The sequence below is a fragment of the Ranitomeya variabilis genome, chromosome 2 (assembly GCF_051348905.1).
Source record: "Ranitomeya variabilis isolate aRanVar5 chromosome 2, aRanVar5.hap1, whole genome shotgun sequence".
Taxonomy (NCBI): Eukaryota; Metazoa; Chordata; class Amphibia; order Anura; family Dendrobatidae; genus Ranitomeya; species Ranitomeya variabilis.
This window is the reverse complement of record NC_135233.1, coordinates 1086716174-1086733802: the sequence shown is the minus strand read 5'-3', so window position 1 is coordinate 1086733802 and position 17629 is coordinate 1086716174. Positions and strand designations below refer to the sequence as shown.

The following is a 17629-nucleotide window of genomic DNA, read 5'->3' as shown; positions in this document are numbered from 1 at the left end:
TGTTTTGCACCTACTTTGCGGATGTTTTTATTGCATGAGATTTAGTAACTTGCATATCTTTATATTTCATTTCTAGCAGTGTGCAAAACTAAATGATGAGAAAGCAAAAATAATAATAATAATAATAATAATGTCCCAGACAAATCTTCCTCTATGCTATAGATACAGCCTTTTATATAACTATTATAGAGTGATTTATTGTGTTGTTAGATAATATTTTTGTGCATTTTTTATTGTTTTTATTCTGTTTTACAAATATTTATTTCTTTATAATTGTCTAATATAAATATACATATATTTTTTTTTATTTTATTTATACCTTCGTTATTGTAGATAATTGTAAAAAAAAGAGAGAAAAATAACCTTTTTTCTTTTTTTTTTTAAATTACTACCTTTTATATGTTACTATATGAAGAGTCAATAGTAAAAAAAAAATACCCATACACTTAAGAGATCACTTATTTTGCTCTTTAGCCCTTTTGATGAGTTTTCTGTCTGAATCCCTGAAAAGCATCATTCAGATATTCATTCATTATTATTATTATTATTATTATTATTATTTTTTATTTTTTTCCTTTCTGGCCTTCTGCTGTTTCGCGCTACTCAATGGCTCCATCAGAGGTTTCATTGAAATCTCTTAAATCCATTTATTTTTTTAGGGCTTGAGATAAAATATCCAACAGATGGAGAAAAACGTAATATGTCTGACCCTTTACTTAACTGTTGGCTGAAAACACTATTCCTCCTGGCTCCACCATATACTCATGTTTAATTTGGAGGGGCCGGTGCCTCTGGTGGTGGCTTATGTTTAATTTGGAGGGGCCGGTGCCTCTGGTGGTGGCTTATGTTTAATTTGGAGGGGCCGGTACCTCTGGTGGTGGCTTATGTTTAATTTGGAGGGGCCGGTACCTCTGGTGGTGGCTTATCTCTGTACGATTGGGTGTGTCGGAATCTAACACGCCCAAGTCTTCTTTCTAGACACCCACATACAAATTTAGATAGTTGGGCAATTTTTTCCGGTTTGGCCTCCTTCCACCTAAAGGATGACTTTAGGCCAGGTCCGTGTCTTGGGCCATTTTAACAATAGTACTTGATTATGGCTTTTGAGTCATCGTTTTTTATTCTGGCCACTTGGGGCTTAATGGGGCGTAAAAGTGTCTGACTTAGAGATGCTATCAGTTCAAGTCTACTGTGGTGTCTATCAAGGTCTTTCTTCTACTGGGGGTCAAGAATGAAGAGGCCGTCTCGGGCAGTTTGGATAATTGTTGTGTATTGTTGGAATCCACAAACAATTCCAGCTAAATCTAATTATGCTAAACCAGGACCATTTGCAAGAGAATGGAGTCAATGTGGTGGGTGGTGCAGGAGTCGGGAGTAAATCAACATTTTGGCTTTTAATGAGGGTTTCTTACTTGACTTTGCAATCAGGTGGTGGTGGTCTTCAAAGAAGACCTCATTCAATGCAGCAACATGGCAAACAGAAACCCTGGGTTCCAATTCATTCATCACATGAAATTAAAACTTGTGATTTCCAAAAAAGTTTAGAGAGGGGTGGGGTATTGTCTGGTTTTGTGACAACTTCTTTGGCAGTGAGAGTTGGTATAATACTTGGTAAGGTCACCCAAGGCAAAAAAGAATTGGGGAGGACATGTCCGGACAGATAGTCTTATTTTCTTGTCTTGGGGCAGTTTTGTGTCGGTTGGCATCAGACTTGCCACCAGAGGTTTTGCCAAAACGGACAGTGAAACGTCACATATAGGACTTAAAATGGATCCTGAAATGGTATCACTTTGTCATCACGGGTGAAAACAAGCCCAACGACGGACGTCAACTTCATAAAACTTTCCAATATTTGTCCTACGTGTTCTACAGAAACGATCCAAAGCCAAGTTTGGTGCGTGTGCACACAACACCTTTTTCACGATGAACCCACTTCAGGAATGCGCTCCACTGGCGTTCTTTTCGCAGAAGAGTCACTTTTTAGCATTTGCTATATTTTTAGCCAGTTCTGTTACTTTTTCTTGTTCTTTTTTACTGTTATTTTCTATGTTATTTTTTTTTTTTTAACTCCATTTAACAGTGAAGAAATCACTAGCGGGTTTTTTTTTCCAAGCCAAAACGGTCAAAAAGGACACCCTCTGTTTTGTAAAATCTAGAAAAACCCCGTTTGCGTCTTTTAACTACTTTTCGTCTTCAGACCCTTGAAACAATGTCTATAAAGCTCTGCGGAATATGAATAGATTATTGGTGTTGTTATTAATATTATTATTCATAATTAAAAGATGGCTGAACAAATGGTTTTCATATAGAAATGCAAATTTTCATTCTTTTGAACATTGCTTTCTCAGAACGGAACCACTAGAATTCTTTTTGTTTGGGTGCCTAGTAACTTGAATGGGGGGAGATTTATTAAGCTAAAGGCGCCAGAATTTGGTGTAATTTAGTATTTGCACCTTTATTTTGTTTGCTGTTTTTCATTAGCATCTTTCCTTTTTAAAAATCTATTTTATGTGTGTGACTGATTTTTTTTTTTTATGTTCACCATTGTGGGCAGGGTCAGTGATTCCGGATGTTTTTAGTTTATTAATCAGAAATTTGGTATAAATGTATTCCAGTTCCCCCTGCAGTGTTTTCATATATACCTGATACTTTGGCACCATACATACAGATTTACGTGTAAGTTCAGCTCAACTTTGATGTGGTTCGTTGTCACAAATCAGCTCAGAAAAGACGGATAAAAGAGTTACAACCTCTTACGTTGACGGATTCTCAGTGAGCTCATTCTGCAGCAAATGGTGCAAGTTTTCAATAAAACCCAATTGCAAAAATAAAAGGATTTTTACCCCCAAATCCATACATTTAAATTCAAAAGAAAAGCCTTCAAACTTGTCATCGTCTATCTCCCAGCCCGGCCCGTCGCATTGACTTCATGGTATCATTTCTACGCGCAGTCATTATCTGTGATATCATTATATAATCCGGGGATCTGCTGACCTCCGCAGGCCTCCAGGTTCCCACAGCCGCTCATGGCGATCGCAGCTTCACCAATGTATCCTCCTTCCTCTACAATCACGGACTGTACATCCATATCGCATAGTGTTTTATCAATGCCCCGGGCCATAAACCAGCGATAATCCCAGGAAATTACTTGCTCAGAGAACGACAATTCAGTAGCAAAGTGCAAAATTCTATAAACCGTGAAAGATCCATTTGCCCGGCGGTGGCCAAAATAGTGTCCTTCAGGTCTCTGTTGGGGTCAGTGGTGTAACTAAAGTCCGATGGGGTCCCCATAAGAAATGTAGACCTATGAGCTCTTGTAGTGTTCTAGATTCTATAATTTGTGTCCCCCTCCCTCTTGTAATAATGTCCTCCATCCTGGCACCTTTCTGTAATAATGTCCAGAATCCTGGTTGTCACGACTCCTCTGCTTAGAAGGTCTGGGACTCAGTGCTGGACGGCTCTGTCATCTTATCCTGTGCTGGGGCATGCTGAATTGTCAGTACTTTGATTGACAGCTTGGTTGATCTATCTGACTGGGAGGTGCTGAGATTTCCACAGGACCCTGGGCTCTATGCTACAACAAGGTGTCAGATCCTGGGCCCATTCTGGGTATAATGTCCCCCACCCTGGGCCGGTTTCAGGTATAATGTCCCCTATCCTGGACCCCTTCCTGATATATGTCCCCCATCCTAGTATATATGCCCCCATCCTGGGCCTCGTGCTGTAAAAATGTTTCCGATACTTCATAGTAACATAGTTATTAAGATTGAAGGAAGACTTTAAGTCCATCTAGTTCAACCCATAGCCTAACCTAACATGCCCTAACATGTTGATCCAGGGGAAGGCAAAAAAACCCATGTGGCAAAGAGTAACTCCACCATGGGGAAAAAAATTCCTTCCCGACTCCACATACGGCAGTCAGACTAGTTCCCTAGATCAACGCAACGATTCTGGGTCTCTTCCTAGTATAGTACCCCCATTCTAGGCCCCTTCCTTGGAGATTTGCCCCCCATTCTAAGCCTCTTCCTGGTATATATATATATATATATATATATATATATATATATATATATATATATATACAGTATATATCCCCAGCTTCCTATAATGCTCCCATCCTAGGCCTCTTTCTAGTACAGTACCCCCCCATCCTAGGCCCCTTCCTAGTATAGTACTCCCCATCCTAGGCCTCCTCCTAGTATACATATCCCCCATCTTCCTATAATGCCCCCCATCCTGGCCCCTTCCTAGTATAGTATTCTCACATCCTAGGCCCCTTCCTGGTATAGATATCCCCCATGATCCTATAATGCTCCCCATCCTCGTACCTTCCTAATATAGTATCCCCCACATCCTAGGCCCCTTCCTGATATATATCCCCCATCTTCCTATAATGCCCCCCATCCTGGCTCCTTCCTAGTATAGTATCCCCCACATTCTAGACCCCTTCATGGTATACATATCCACCATCTTTTGCCTTGTCCAAGATATTGGCCAAATCCCTTTTAGGCCGGCGTCACACTTGCGAGTTTTACGGACGTAAGAGCGCAGAAACTACGTCCGTAAAACTCGCATAACATACGGCACAATGATTCTCAATGGGTCTAGTCCTATCAGCCGTAAATTACAAATCCGTATTATACGGCTTTCTACGGCCGTACAAAATCGCAGCATGCTGCGTTTGTCAGCGTATTGCGCAAAAAAATCGCCAATGAAAGTCTATGGGTGCGAGAAAAATACGGATTCCACACGGACCAGCAGTGTGACTTGCGAGAAATACGCAGCGGTGTTAGTGAAAAGTCGGTAATTCAATTGCCGGCTTTTAATTTCTCCTGCCTAAACCCGACAGGATATGAGACATGATTACATACAGTAAACCATCTCATATCCCCATTTTTTTTGCATATTCCACACTACTAATGTTAGTAGTGTGTATGTGCAAAATTTCAGCGCTGTAGCTGCTAAAATAAAGGGTTAAATGGAGGAAAAAATTGGCGTGGGCTCCCGCGCAATTTTCTCCGCCAGAGCGGTAAAGCCAGTGACTGAGGGCAGATATTAATAGCCAGGAGAGGGTCCATGGTTATTGCCCCCCCCCCCCGGCTACAAACATCTGCCCCCAGCCACCCCAGAAAAGGCACATCTGGAAGATGCGCCTATAATGGCACTTGGCCACTCTCTTCCCACTCCCGTGTAGCTGTGGGATATGGGGTAATGAAGGGTTAATGCCACCTTGCTATTGTAAGGTGACATTAAGACAGATTAATAATGGAGAGGCGTCAATTATGTCACCTATCCATTATTAATCCAATTGTTTGAAAGGGTTAAAAAACACACACACACATTATTAAAAAGTATTTTAATGAAAGAAACAAACAGGTTGTTTTAATAATTTATTGCTCTCTCAATCCATCAGCAACACCCTCGCTTGGCAAAATAATAAACACACAATATACATACCTTCTGATGTCCTATCACGTCCCACGAGGTAATCCATCTGAAGGGGTTAACTAATATTACAGGCAGGAGCTGCGATAAACCACTCGCTCGTGCCTGTAATCCCCGGGTGCTGAAAGGAAAGCAGTGATCTGTACTTACATTGAGTCGCGGTGATGCGCCCCTGCTGGATGTTCTCATGAACTGCAGCCTGGGAACTTTTTCCCACGCTCCAGGTCATATGAGGACATCCACCAGGGGGCGCATCACCACGACTGAAGGTAACTATAGGTCATTGACCTACATTTCATTCATTCGCCGGGGAATTACAAGCACGAGCACACCGCTGCATTTGCAGGGCTCCTGCCTGTAAAATATTTTAATCCCTTCAGATGGATTACCTCGTGGGACGTGACGGTTCAGCTGAGGGTATGTATCTTGTGCGTTTATTGTTTTGCCAAGCGAGGGTTTGCAAATGGATTGAGAGAGCAATAAATTATTAAAACAACCGCTGTGTTTATTTCATTAAAATACTTTTAAATCATGTGTGTGTGTGTTTTTAACCCTTTCAGACAATTGGATTAATAATGGATAGGTGACATAATTGACGCCTCTCCATTATTAATCTGGCTTAATGTCACCTTACAATAGCAAGGTGACATTAACCCTTCATTACCCCATATCCCACCGCTACACGGGAGTGGGAAGAGAGTGGCCAACTGCCAGAATAGGTGCATCTTCCAGATGTGCCTTTTCTGGGGTGGCTGGGGGCAGATGTTTTTAGCCACGGGGGGGGGCCAATAACCATGGACCCTCTCCTGGCTATTAATATCTGCCCTCAGTCACTGGCTTTACCGCTCTGGCGGAGAAAATTGCGCGGGGCCCATGCCAATTTTTTCCGCCATTTAACCCTTTATTTTAGCAGCTACAGCGCCCAAATTTTGCACATACACACTACTAACATTAGTAGTGTGGAATATGCAAAAAAAAGGGGATATGAGATGGTTTACTGTATGTAATCATGTCTCATATCATGTCGGGTTTAGGCGTGAGAAATGAAAAGCCGGCAATTGAATTACCGGCTGTTCACAGATATCGCGCTGAAGTAAATATAAATACAGACTATATATATATGTGTCTCAATGACATATATATATATATACTGTATATATGTTTTAATGAACATTTGAGCACATAAATCCATTAGATGTCGGTTTTGCAAGCCTGCGCGAAAATCTCGCAGTACGGATGCCATACGGATTACATACGGAGGATGCCATGTGCAAAATACGCTGACACACCCTGACTACGGATCACTATTTTGGGAACATTTCTCCGTATTACGGCCGTAGTACGGACGTATAATACGTGGCATATTGTCTTACGCCAAGTGTGACGCCGGCCTTATAGTCCGAAGTAGGACCCCCCTTTAACACCTCATACGTGTCACGTTCCTGCCATAAGGAATAACACATCTCACAATAACCTTGATGGGCCATCAGCACTAGATTACCGCCTTTATCTGAAGCCTTAATTATAATATCCCCATTTTTTTCCAGTCTATCTAAAGACGCTTTCTTCCTCAGAGAGGTTGGAAATGGGGCGGCTATATACATCCAATAACTATATCCAATGCTAGGGGACGTATGATTTGGCATTTTGAAATGATTTACTGATAGTTCTTTGGAATATCTTCATACATGATACCTGCTTAGAGAACGGTATATGAGCTTGTGCAATAGTATTTTCTCTCCTCTATTCTTCATTTCTTGGAGATTGTATTCACACCTATATTAATAGGGAATGAATGGGGAAGTGAGGGACAGTCCTCGTAGAGTGGGGGCCAAAAAATTGTATTATAGTGTGCCAACCTCCACAACTAGGCAGAAGCAAATCAGGCCTATTGCAGGGACATTGTAGTGTATTGTTGGTGTATGTTTATTATAGTTATTGACTATTTCTTTGCACTGGGTAGGTGTTTTTTTGGAAATTAATATTAATGAAGGCATTTTAAAGGAAATTTATGTGCACCACAATTTCAATTAGTTCTCTTATTCTCATTCTGTTTATGTACAAAATCTTCCTATATTGTCCCCATCCTAGACCCGTTCCTGGTATATATATCCCCCATCTTCCTATAATGCCCCCATCCTAGGCCCCTTCCTAGTATAGTACTCCCCATCCTAGGCTCCTTCCTAGTATAGTACTCCCCATCCTAAGCCCCTTCCTAGTATAGTACTCCCCATCCTAGGCCCGTTCCTGGTATATATCCCCCATCTTCTTATAATGCCCCCATCCTAGGACCCTTCCTAGTATAGTACTCCCCATCCTAGGCCCCTTCCTAGTATAGTACTCCCCATCCTAGGCCCCTTCCTGGTATATATATCCCCCATCTTCCTATAATGACCCCATCCTAGGCCCCTTCTTGGTAGATATGCCCCCCCCACATCCTAGGCATCTTCCTGGTATACATTTCCCCCAACTTCCTACAATGCCCCTCATCATGGCCCCTCATCATGGCCCCTTCCTAGTATACTACCCCCATCCTGGCCCCTACTTGGTATAAATATCCCCCATCTTCCTATAATGCCCCCATCCTAGGTCCTCTCCTAGTATAGTACTCCCCATCCTAGGCCCCTTCCTGGTAGATATACCCCCCCCCCCACATCCTAGGCATCTTCCTAGTATACATTTCCCCTATCTTTCTATAATGCCCCCCCATCCTGGCCCCTTCCTTTCTTCAGCACATTTTAAAAAGAAGCATTAAACAATGACGCTCGCCTTCTCCCGCTCCCATGACATGCGGCGTCCTCCTCTATACCCAATGCAGAAGACGGCAGCCGACTTCAATGTGCATGGGCGGCGCATGATGTCACTGCCATGCGCCACCAGTCACTGGCAAGCCGACATCTGCTGCCAGCCTCTGAATGGCCGGCAGTGTGTATTATTGTGTAGTTTGCCAATGGTTCTCTGCACGGCAAAACATTTCAGCTGAATGTGCATCTGAGGACGCCCATGATACACATGTTTATTTCCTTAGTGTGTATTGGAATATCACAAAAACTGAGTAGAAAAAGGCACATTGAACATAATTTCACACAAAACCCCAAAAATGGAGTGGATAAATGGGTTGGTACCTTTCCAAAATTGCGGGTAAACAACTTTTGGAGCATGTGGTGCTCGTTCAGTCTCACCTGTGGCAAGTAACAGGTGTGGGCAATATGAAAATCACATCTGAAACCAGATAAAAATGGAAGAACTTGACTCAAGCTTTGCATTGTGTGTCTGTGTGCCGCACTAAGCATGGAGAACAGAAAGAAGAGAACTGAAAAATATCAACAATCTCAAGGATATAAGTCCGTCTCCAGAGATCTTGTTTCTTTGTCCACGGTGGATAACATAATCAAGGAGTTTACAACCCATGGCACTGTAACTAATCACCCTGGACATGGATGGCAGAGAAAAATTGATGAAAGATTGCAATGCAGGATAGTCCGGATGGTGGATAAGCAGTCCCAATCAAGGTCCAAAGAAATTCCAGCTGTCCTGCAGGCTCAGGGTGCATCAGTGTCTGCACGAACTATCCGTTCACATGTGAATGAAATGAAACGCTATGGTGGGAGACTTAGGAGGACCCCACTGCTGACACATAGACATGAAAAAAGCTAGACAGCAGTTTGCCAAAATGTATGTGAGTGAGCAAAAATCCTTCTGGGAAAGGGTCTTGTGGACAGATGAGACCAAGATACAGCTTTTTGGTAAAGCACATCATTTTACTGATTACTGAAAGCAGAATGAGGCCTACCAAGAAAAGAACACAGTACCTACAGTCAAATATGGTGGAGGTTCAAAGATGTTTTAGGGTTATTTTGCTTCCTCTGGCACTGGGTGCCTTGGCTGTGTGGCAGTTATGAAATCTGAGGATTAGCAAAGGGTTTAGGGTCACAATGTAGTGCCCAGAGTCAGGAAGCTGGGTTTGCGTACTAGGTTATGAAACAAAGCGCTGGAGAGTTCTGAAGTGGCCAGTAATGAGTTCAGCTCTAAATCTCATTGAACATCTGTGGAGAAATCTTAAAATTGGAGCAGTTTGGAGCCCATTTTTGCGGGTTTTATGTAAAATTTTGTCCGATTTTGTCTTTTTCAGTTTGTTTTATACACACAAAGGAAATAAACATGTGTAAATAATTTTCTGGGAGAAATTCTTCATTTTCTGGAACAATTTCAAAGGTGCCAATACTTTCAGCCATGGTGTGTGTGTGTGTGTGTGTGTGTGTGTGTGTGTGTGTGTGTGTGTGTGTGTGTGTGTGTGTGTGTGTGTGTGTAATTTTTCTCTTTTTTCCCCATTTTTACCCATTTCTGAATTGGCCGCCATTTCCTTCCACGTACATCTATGGATATGGTATTAGCGCTGCATTTGGTGTTTCCAGGTAGGGAAGAGGTTATCTGCACACTTTGTCCGATCAATACAGATCCCTGTGTATTTATTAGCCCGGGGCCATGGCACATTCACAGCAGATCGATAGCAACTCGTTGTGGGTTAATTATAATCGCTAAATAAACGTGCACGTCTCAAAGTTCAGCCGGCGCAACAGAGGGCAAAGCCAGGGAAGTCTGATTGATCTGCGCAGGACAGGTGGGAGTTTGTACCCTTCGTAATTCTGCTCTTATCTGACGCTCGGACTATCTAATAATGGATGTCATTTAAGATAAAAAGTTCAACCAATTGATTCGGAAAAGCCCAGAGATATTTCTCCCAAATGCCTCCGGAGGTCTCGGGTCAGATGCCGTTTTCTGAGATGGGAGAAGGTATTTTATAAGCAGTAACTTTAGGTAATGGCACCATGAAAAGGTCCTGGTCTGTTATATGTAATGTACAACGATACTGTGCAGGTGTCACCAAACGTTTGGAGACTGACGCAAATTTTAGCTTTCATATTATGCTGCTTCAGTGTTTTTTGATGGTTTTAGTCGGATGTTTTTCTGGTTAATGAAATACAATTATAACATTTAAAACATTTTTATACTTTCTGTAAAGACTCAATTTAACCCTTATTTCTTCAGACTTCTGCCCTTTGCTCTGGCAAAAGCCTGCGCCTTACTGTGCATGCAGATGCACTGACTCCTGCCTGCTGCCATTCCAGAGCAAGCTCTGCACTGGTGTTGAAACGTTTCCAAAGCTGAATCCTCTTAAGGAGACGATCCTGGCACTTTCAAGACTTTCTTGGCCTCCTTGAAGCCTTCTTCCAAATAACTAAATCTATTTTTTGGAGTTCGTGATGATTCGAAAAATGGTTGATTTAGGGGAAATCTTACAAGCAGCAATGTCCTTGCCTGTAAAGCCCTTTCGATTCAAAGCAATGCTGACAGCAGGTGTTTTCTTGGAGGTAACAATAGTTAATAGAAGAAGACAATGATAATCAGCGTAACAGAGTGATTTTGTTTACGATTAAGTTCATTTTCAAGGAAAGGAACATTGATGTAACTACAGTCCGAAGGGTCCAGGTGCAAAATTTGGATCTGGACCCCCACCTACATGTTGGTCAGATGCATGGGCCCTTGCAGCATTTTAGATCCTATAAAGACACGTGTGTTCACCCCCCTATATTATAATGTCCTCCATTCTAGTTCTTTCCCACAATAATTCCCTTACCTGGCCCCTTCCTATAATAATGTCCCCAATCCTGTGCAAATTCCAGGAGTAATGTCCCCTGTCCTGGGCCCTTCCATTAATAATGTCCTTCATCCTATAACAATGTCCCCCATCCTGGTAAAATGTCCATCCATCCTGGGCTCCTTCCTGGTACAATGTCCATCCATCCTGGGCCCCTTCCTGGAACAATGTCCATCTATCCTGGGCCCCTTCCTGGTATAATGTCCATCCCAGCTCCCATGATGTCCAGCGTCCTCCTCTATGGCCAGTGCAGAAGCCGGCAGCTAACTTCATTGTGCCGCCACGGGCAGCCCATGACGTCACTGCCCTGCACCGCCCGTCACCAAGAATCTGTTGCTAACCTCTGGCTGGCAGCATGTATTACAGTGTGGGTTTCTGCGTCACAATACATTTCAGCTGAATGGGCGTCCAGGGATGCACATCCAGGTGAAATTGGTGCCGGTGTCAGCGGGTTCCCCTCCAGCAGGGGCCCAGATTGTGGACGCACCCTCTACGACTATTACACCCCTGTCAAGGAATGACTTTGCAATTTTCTTCAATTCATCTGATCTTTCTTCACTACAGTCTAAAGTTAAAGCAAATTGTCGCGATAAAAACTGAAAAGTCAAATTTTGTGGAAACCAAACATTGGGTTACGCTCAAAACTTTTGGCCATGATTGTAGATGTTGGATGGTTACGGTAAATACAGAAGATAAATGGATGATAGATCGATGAATAGATATCTTGTGGCGGGGAAGGTGGGATTCAGCAGTCTGCAGGATTCCTATATCCTCCATTTATATCAAATCATGGCCAACCACCTCTCGTAACATCCGTATTTCCATCGATGTTCCACCATCACCAATCTGACTTGTAACTCATCACTGACCTGAACTTTCCAAAACCCGAAGGATTCCATTGCACCAGCTATGATTACAGGTCGGGCACAAGAACCAGGGGTCATCAGCAGTTTGGATGAGGATGATGATGATGAGGAGGAATGCACTGCGATGTGTGTAGGCACTTCTGTACTCTCCCTGATAAGACAAACCATTATCTTCCAGAAGTGTGATGGACGATGGTGTAACCGGTCTAATCACCACCAGAAAGCAGAAATTCATGCTGTTTTACATGTAAAGTCCTGACGCCGCCATGACACATCTGCAAGTAAACCGCTAACGAACTTGATAGACACTTGTGGTTTCTGGGGGTCAAGGTTTTCCTTCCCATCGGAAGTCAACTTTATGACTGGCCAACATGACTGGAGGTGGCCCATGCACCGGCGGCGTTAGGTAGCCATATTCTCTTAACTCTTTCATACCTGCTCTCTACGTTCTGATTGCCCTGAATAAACATGGCCACCGTTGCCCTTCGGAATATGCAGCAGATAAGGAGGACACTATGGCAGACGGTTATCAGACATCTCTGGTGGCAGGATAGCACCGAGATTTTACAGCTCTCAATTAGTATGAGATTGTGACAAGGACAAAGCCGTGACGTCAGGGACTCCATGTAAAGGAACGAAAATTAGCTAGATGAGATTTGTGATAAAGAACTCGGAAGCCAGAATAATATAGATGTTGTTCTACCTTGTGATCTTAATAATAAAGGCCCGGCCTCTTTTCTACAATTGAACTCCTCCTTAAAAGAAATGATGAAGGATTTAAAAAAAATAAATAAATAAGTAAAAAATAAAAAATAAATCGTGTTTGCTTTCTCCCAGAAGTCATGTCAGGTCACATATCGAATTGTATTTGATACAACTGAGCTTCATAGAAACGTATGTGGCTAAGCTGCAATGTTGCACGCAACCTGTGGACCTGGGTGGCGCTGTTTGAGAGAGAAAGCATCAATTGTTTTGTAATCCTAAAAGACCCTTTAAAGGGAATGTCATCAAAAAATGAGCTATTGGGTTTTTGTTTTGCATTCCTTTAAAAAACAATAGAACTAACACCTCTATATACAGTAGATAACAGAGAATCAGGCAATCACAATAGGTGATGTCACAGCTCACCTCCTCCTCCTGTACAATGACTGATAACACCTCTATATAAAGTAGATAACAGAGGATCAGGCAATCACAATAGGTGATGTCACAGCTCACCTCCTGCTCCTGTACAATGACTGATAACAGCTCTATATACAGTAGATAACAGAGTATCAGGCAATCACAATAGGTGATGTCACAGCTCACCTCCTCCTCCTGTACAATGACTGATAACACCTCTATATACAGTAGATAACAGAGGATCAGGCAATCACAATAGGTGATGTCACAGCTCACCTCCTCCTCCTGTACAATGACTGATAACACCTCTATATACAGTAGATAACACAGGATCCACGATTCACAATAGGTGATGTCACAGCTCACCTCCTCCCCCTGTACAATGACTGATAACACCTCTATATACAGTAGATAACACAGGCTCCACCATTCAGAATAGGTGATGTCACAGCTCACCACCTCCTCCTCCTCCTCCTCATCCTCCTGTACAATGACTGATAACACCTCTATATTCAGTAGATAACACAAGATCCACCATTCACAATAGGTGATGTCACAGCTCACCTCCTCCTCCTGTACAATGACTGATAACACCTCTATATACAGTAGATAACACAAGATCCACCATTCACAATAGATGATGTCACAGCTCACCTCCTCCTCCTCCTGTACAATGACTGATAACATCTCTATATACAGTAGATAACACAAGATCCACCATTCACAATAGGTGATGTCACAGCTCACCTCCTCCTCCTGTACAATGACTGATAACACCTCTATATACAGTAGATAACACAAGATCCACCATTCACAATAGATGATGTCACAGCTCACCTCCTCCTCCTCCTGTACAATGACTGATAACACCTCTATATACAGTAGATAACACAGGATCCACCATTCACAATAGGTGATGTCACAGCTCACCACCTCCTCCTCCTCCTCCTCCTGTACAATGACTGATAACACCTCTATATACAGTAGATAACACAAGATCCACCATTCACAATAGGTGATGTCACAGCTCACCTCCTCCTGTACAATGACTGATAACACCTCTATATACAGTAGATAACACAGGATCCACCATTCACAATAGGTGATGTCACAGCTCTCCTCCTCCTCCTGTACAATGACTGATAACACCTCTATTTACAGTAGATAACACAGGATCCACCATTCACAATAGATGATGTCACAGCTCACCTCCTCCTCCTCCTGTACAATGACTGATAACACCTCTATATACAGTAGATAACACAGGATCCACCATTCACAATAGGTGATGTCACAGCTCACCTCCTCCTGTACAATGACTGATAACACCTCTATATACAGTAGATAACACAGGATCCACCATTCACAATAGGTGATATCACAGCTCACCTCCTCCTGTACAATGACTGATAACACCTCTATATACAGTAGATAACACAGGATCCACCATTTACAATAGATGATATCACAGCTCACCTCCTCCTCCTGTACAATGACTGATAACACCTCTATATACAGTAGATAACACAGGATCCACCATTTACAATAGATGATGTCACAGCTCACCTCCTCCTCCTCCTCCTCCTGTACAATGACTGATAACACCTCTATATACAGTAGATAACACAAGATCCACCATTCACAATAGGTGATGTCACAGCTCACCACCTCCTCCTCCTCCTGTACAATGACTGATAACACCTCTATATACAGTAGATAACACCGGATCCACCATTCACAATAGGTGATGTCACAGCTCACCTCCTCCTGTACAATGACTGATAACACCTCTATATACAGTAGATAACACAGAATCCACCATTCACAATATGTGATATCACAGCTCACCTCCTCCTCCTGTACAATGACTGATAACACCTCTATATACAGTAGATAACACAGGATCCACCATTCACAATAAATGATGTCACAGCTCACCTCCTCCTCCTGTACAATGACTGATAACACCTCTATATACAGTAGATAACACAGTATCCACCATTCACAATAGGTGATGTCACAGCTCACCTCCTCCTCCTGTACAATGACTGATAACACCTCTATATACAGTAGGTAACACAGGATCCACCATTTACAATAGATGATGTCACAGCTCACCTCCTCCTCCTGTACAATAACTGATAACACCTCTATATACAGTAGATAACACAGGATCCAGCATTCACAATAGGTGATGTCACAGCTCACATCCTCCTCCTCCTGTACAATGACTGATAACACCTCTATATACAGTAGATAAGGTGATGTCACAGCTCACCTCCTCCTCCTGTACAATAACTGATAACACCTCTATATACAGTAGATAACACAGGATCCACCATACACAATAGGTGATGTCACAGCTCACCTCCTCCCCCTGTACAATGACTGATAATACCTCTATATACAGTAGATAACACAGGCTCCACCATTCAGAATAGGTGATGTCACAGCTCACCACCTCCTCCTCCTCCTCCTCATCCTCCTGTACAATGACTGATAACACCTCTATATACAGTAGATAACACAGGATCCACCATTCACAATAGGTGATGTCACAGCTCACCTCCTCCTGTACAATGACTGATAACACCTCTATATACAGTAGATAACACAGGATCCACCATTCACAATAGGTGATGTCACAGCTCACCTCCTCCTCCTGTACAATAACTGATAACACCTCTATATACAATAGATAACACAGGATCCACCATTTACAATAGATGATGTCACATCTCACCTCCTCCTCCTGTACAATGACTGATATATTAAACTATCTGCACCCGGATATGACAGTATGGCAGTCAGAGAGCTTGTGTATATGGAGTGAGCTCCAGAAATGACACTGCCCCATAATGAGCAGATTCTTCAGCACCTAGCTAGTTTTGATGTCTGCTGATTAACCATTTAGGTGCCACAATCCATCACTGCCGCGGTCAAATGATTAGTTAAAAGTCACTCAAAAGCCTGAACATATGAACAACAAATTGTTCTTACGTAGAAATGCAAATGTTCACTCTTTAGAGCATTTTCAGTGGAATCTGCCTGAAAATGAAAATGTGTGCACATGCTCCAACATAAATCCGACCTTTCCAACAATCCAAACTCGTTACAAAAAGTTTTCCGACTTTAGACCTTTTTTTTTTTTTTTATCAATTATTTGTAAACGTGAAGTTAGTTTCGATCACAGAGATCAGTTCTACTTTCGGTTCCGGGTTTTCCGTTTTCTCGGCTTCCATTATTTTTTCTGTAAATCTTGATAGTGGTCATCACCTTAGACTTTTTCTTCCATTTCTTCAAAACCTAATTATCATTCCCCAGAAGCGAAGGTTCCACTTATGATACAGAAACAGAAACTTCCAAATTTCCAAATCGGTGTAATTCTGCAAAATCTTCACCAACACCAACGTTCAAAGACGCCGACATTTTTCTTCTACAGCAATTTAGTTTTGAAAGATGAAAAAGAAAAAATCATTTTACATTTTCAGAAGAACATCGAATAAGGACAAAACCCCTTTTTTAAAAATTTATTTCCAACTTTTTTCTTTTCTTTTGAGCCTCGTTTGCTCGACTCGCCTTCATCGGTGAGTAGGAAGCTATTTCTCTAAAGAAGCAAAAAGAATTTTGGTTTTTGTAAAGTTGCGGGCCGCACGCAGATGGGGCACTCACCGAGTATAAACATTGTCCGCTCGCGTTAAGATAAAAGTGGAATGGATCTCGGAGATGAATGCTTCTGACGTCGGAGGATATTAAACATCTTACAAATGGCTTTCGGAAACGCGATGGATGTCTAGCGTAGAGTAATGGTCCGGGCCTTCTGTGTTTGTGAGGACGTCCACGGCTCCGCCGATGTGATCACTTACTCCTGGTGAGATGTTGATATAACTTTTCCTGGCTGTTATAAACAAACCGCTTGTCAGGGGCTTAATGGACTATACTTTCACTAAGGGCACGGCAGGGGCAACGAGGAGCGACTGCCGCACGTTCCGTCCTTTCGGGCTTGTTTTTGTATTCTCTTGTTATAAATGAGCATACCGGTAAGAGGCCATATTTATTACATTCCTGGTAAACAGGGGCTGCATGCCTAAGAAATACTCGTTCAGCCCCAAAACTACCAACCCGAAAGTTTCCCAAACTCTTTAAGTCAAACGTTCGTCAAGAGCAGTCAACAATCTGATGAGTATGGAGACCTCCCATCTCTCCACCGACAGATCGAGCATGGGGGGTCTTTGCAATTTTAATGGCCAGCTATAAAGGGGTTGTCAACCTTTATTCAGTAGACACTTTGTCTTGATGCAGGAGACTGCTGGTGACCACCATCTATCATTTCTCCTGAAGACTTTACACACCAGTCAACCAAAGTCTCGTTCGTCCAACAGCTCTATTTTTCGATCATTATTTCTCCATCGTGAAAAAACATGAGGACACATTAGATCGTCGTCCAGTTCCTCCGAAATCATCCGGTTTGTACCAAATCCATCTTAAGTGGGTTTTTGGATAACCCCTATTAGCAAGAATTTCCAAGGGAAAGATA

General features: G+C 42.4%; 1 protein-coding gene across 3 annotated transcripts in view; it reads left to right on the top strand.

Annotated features, from left to right (window-relative positions):
- The window catches only part of GATA4 (GATA binding protein 4), a 122961-nt gene that overhangs the window by 84570 nt on the left and 20762 nt on the right, over positions 1–17629 (top strand). The gene's annotated exons all lie outside the window — the stretch shown is intronic.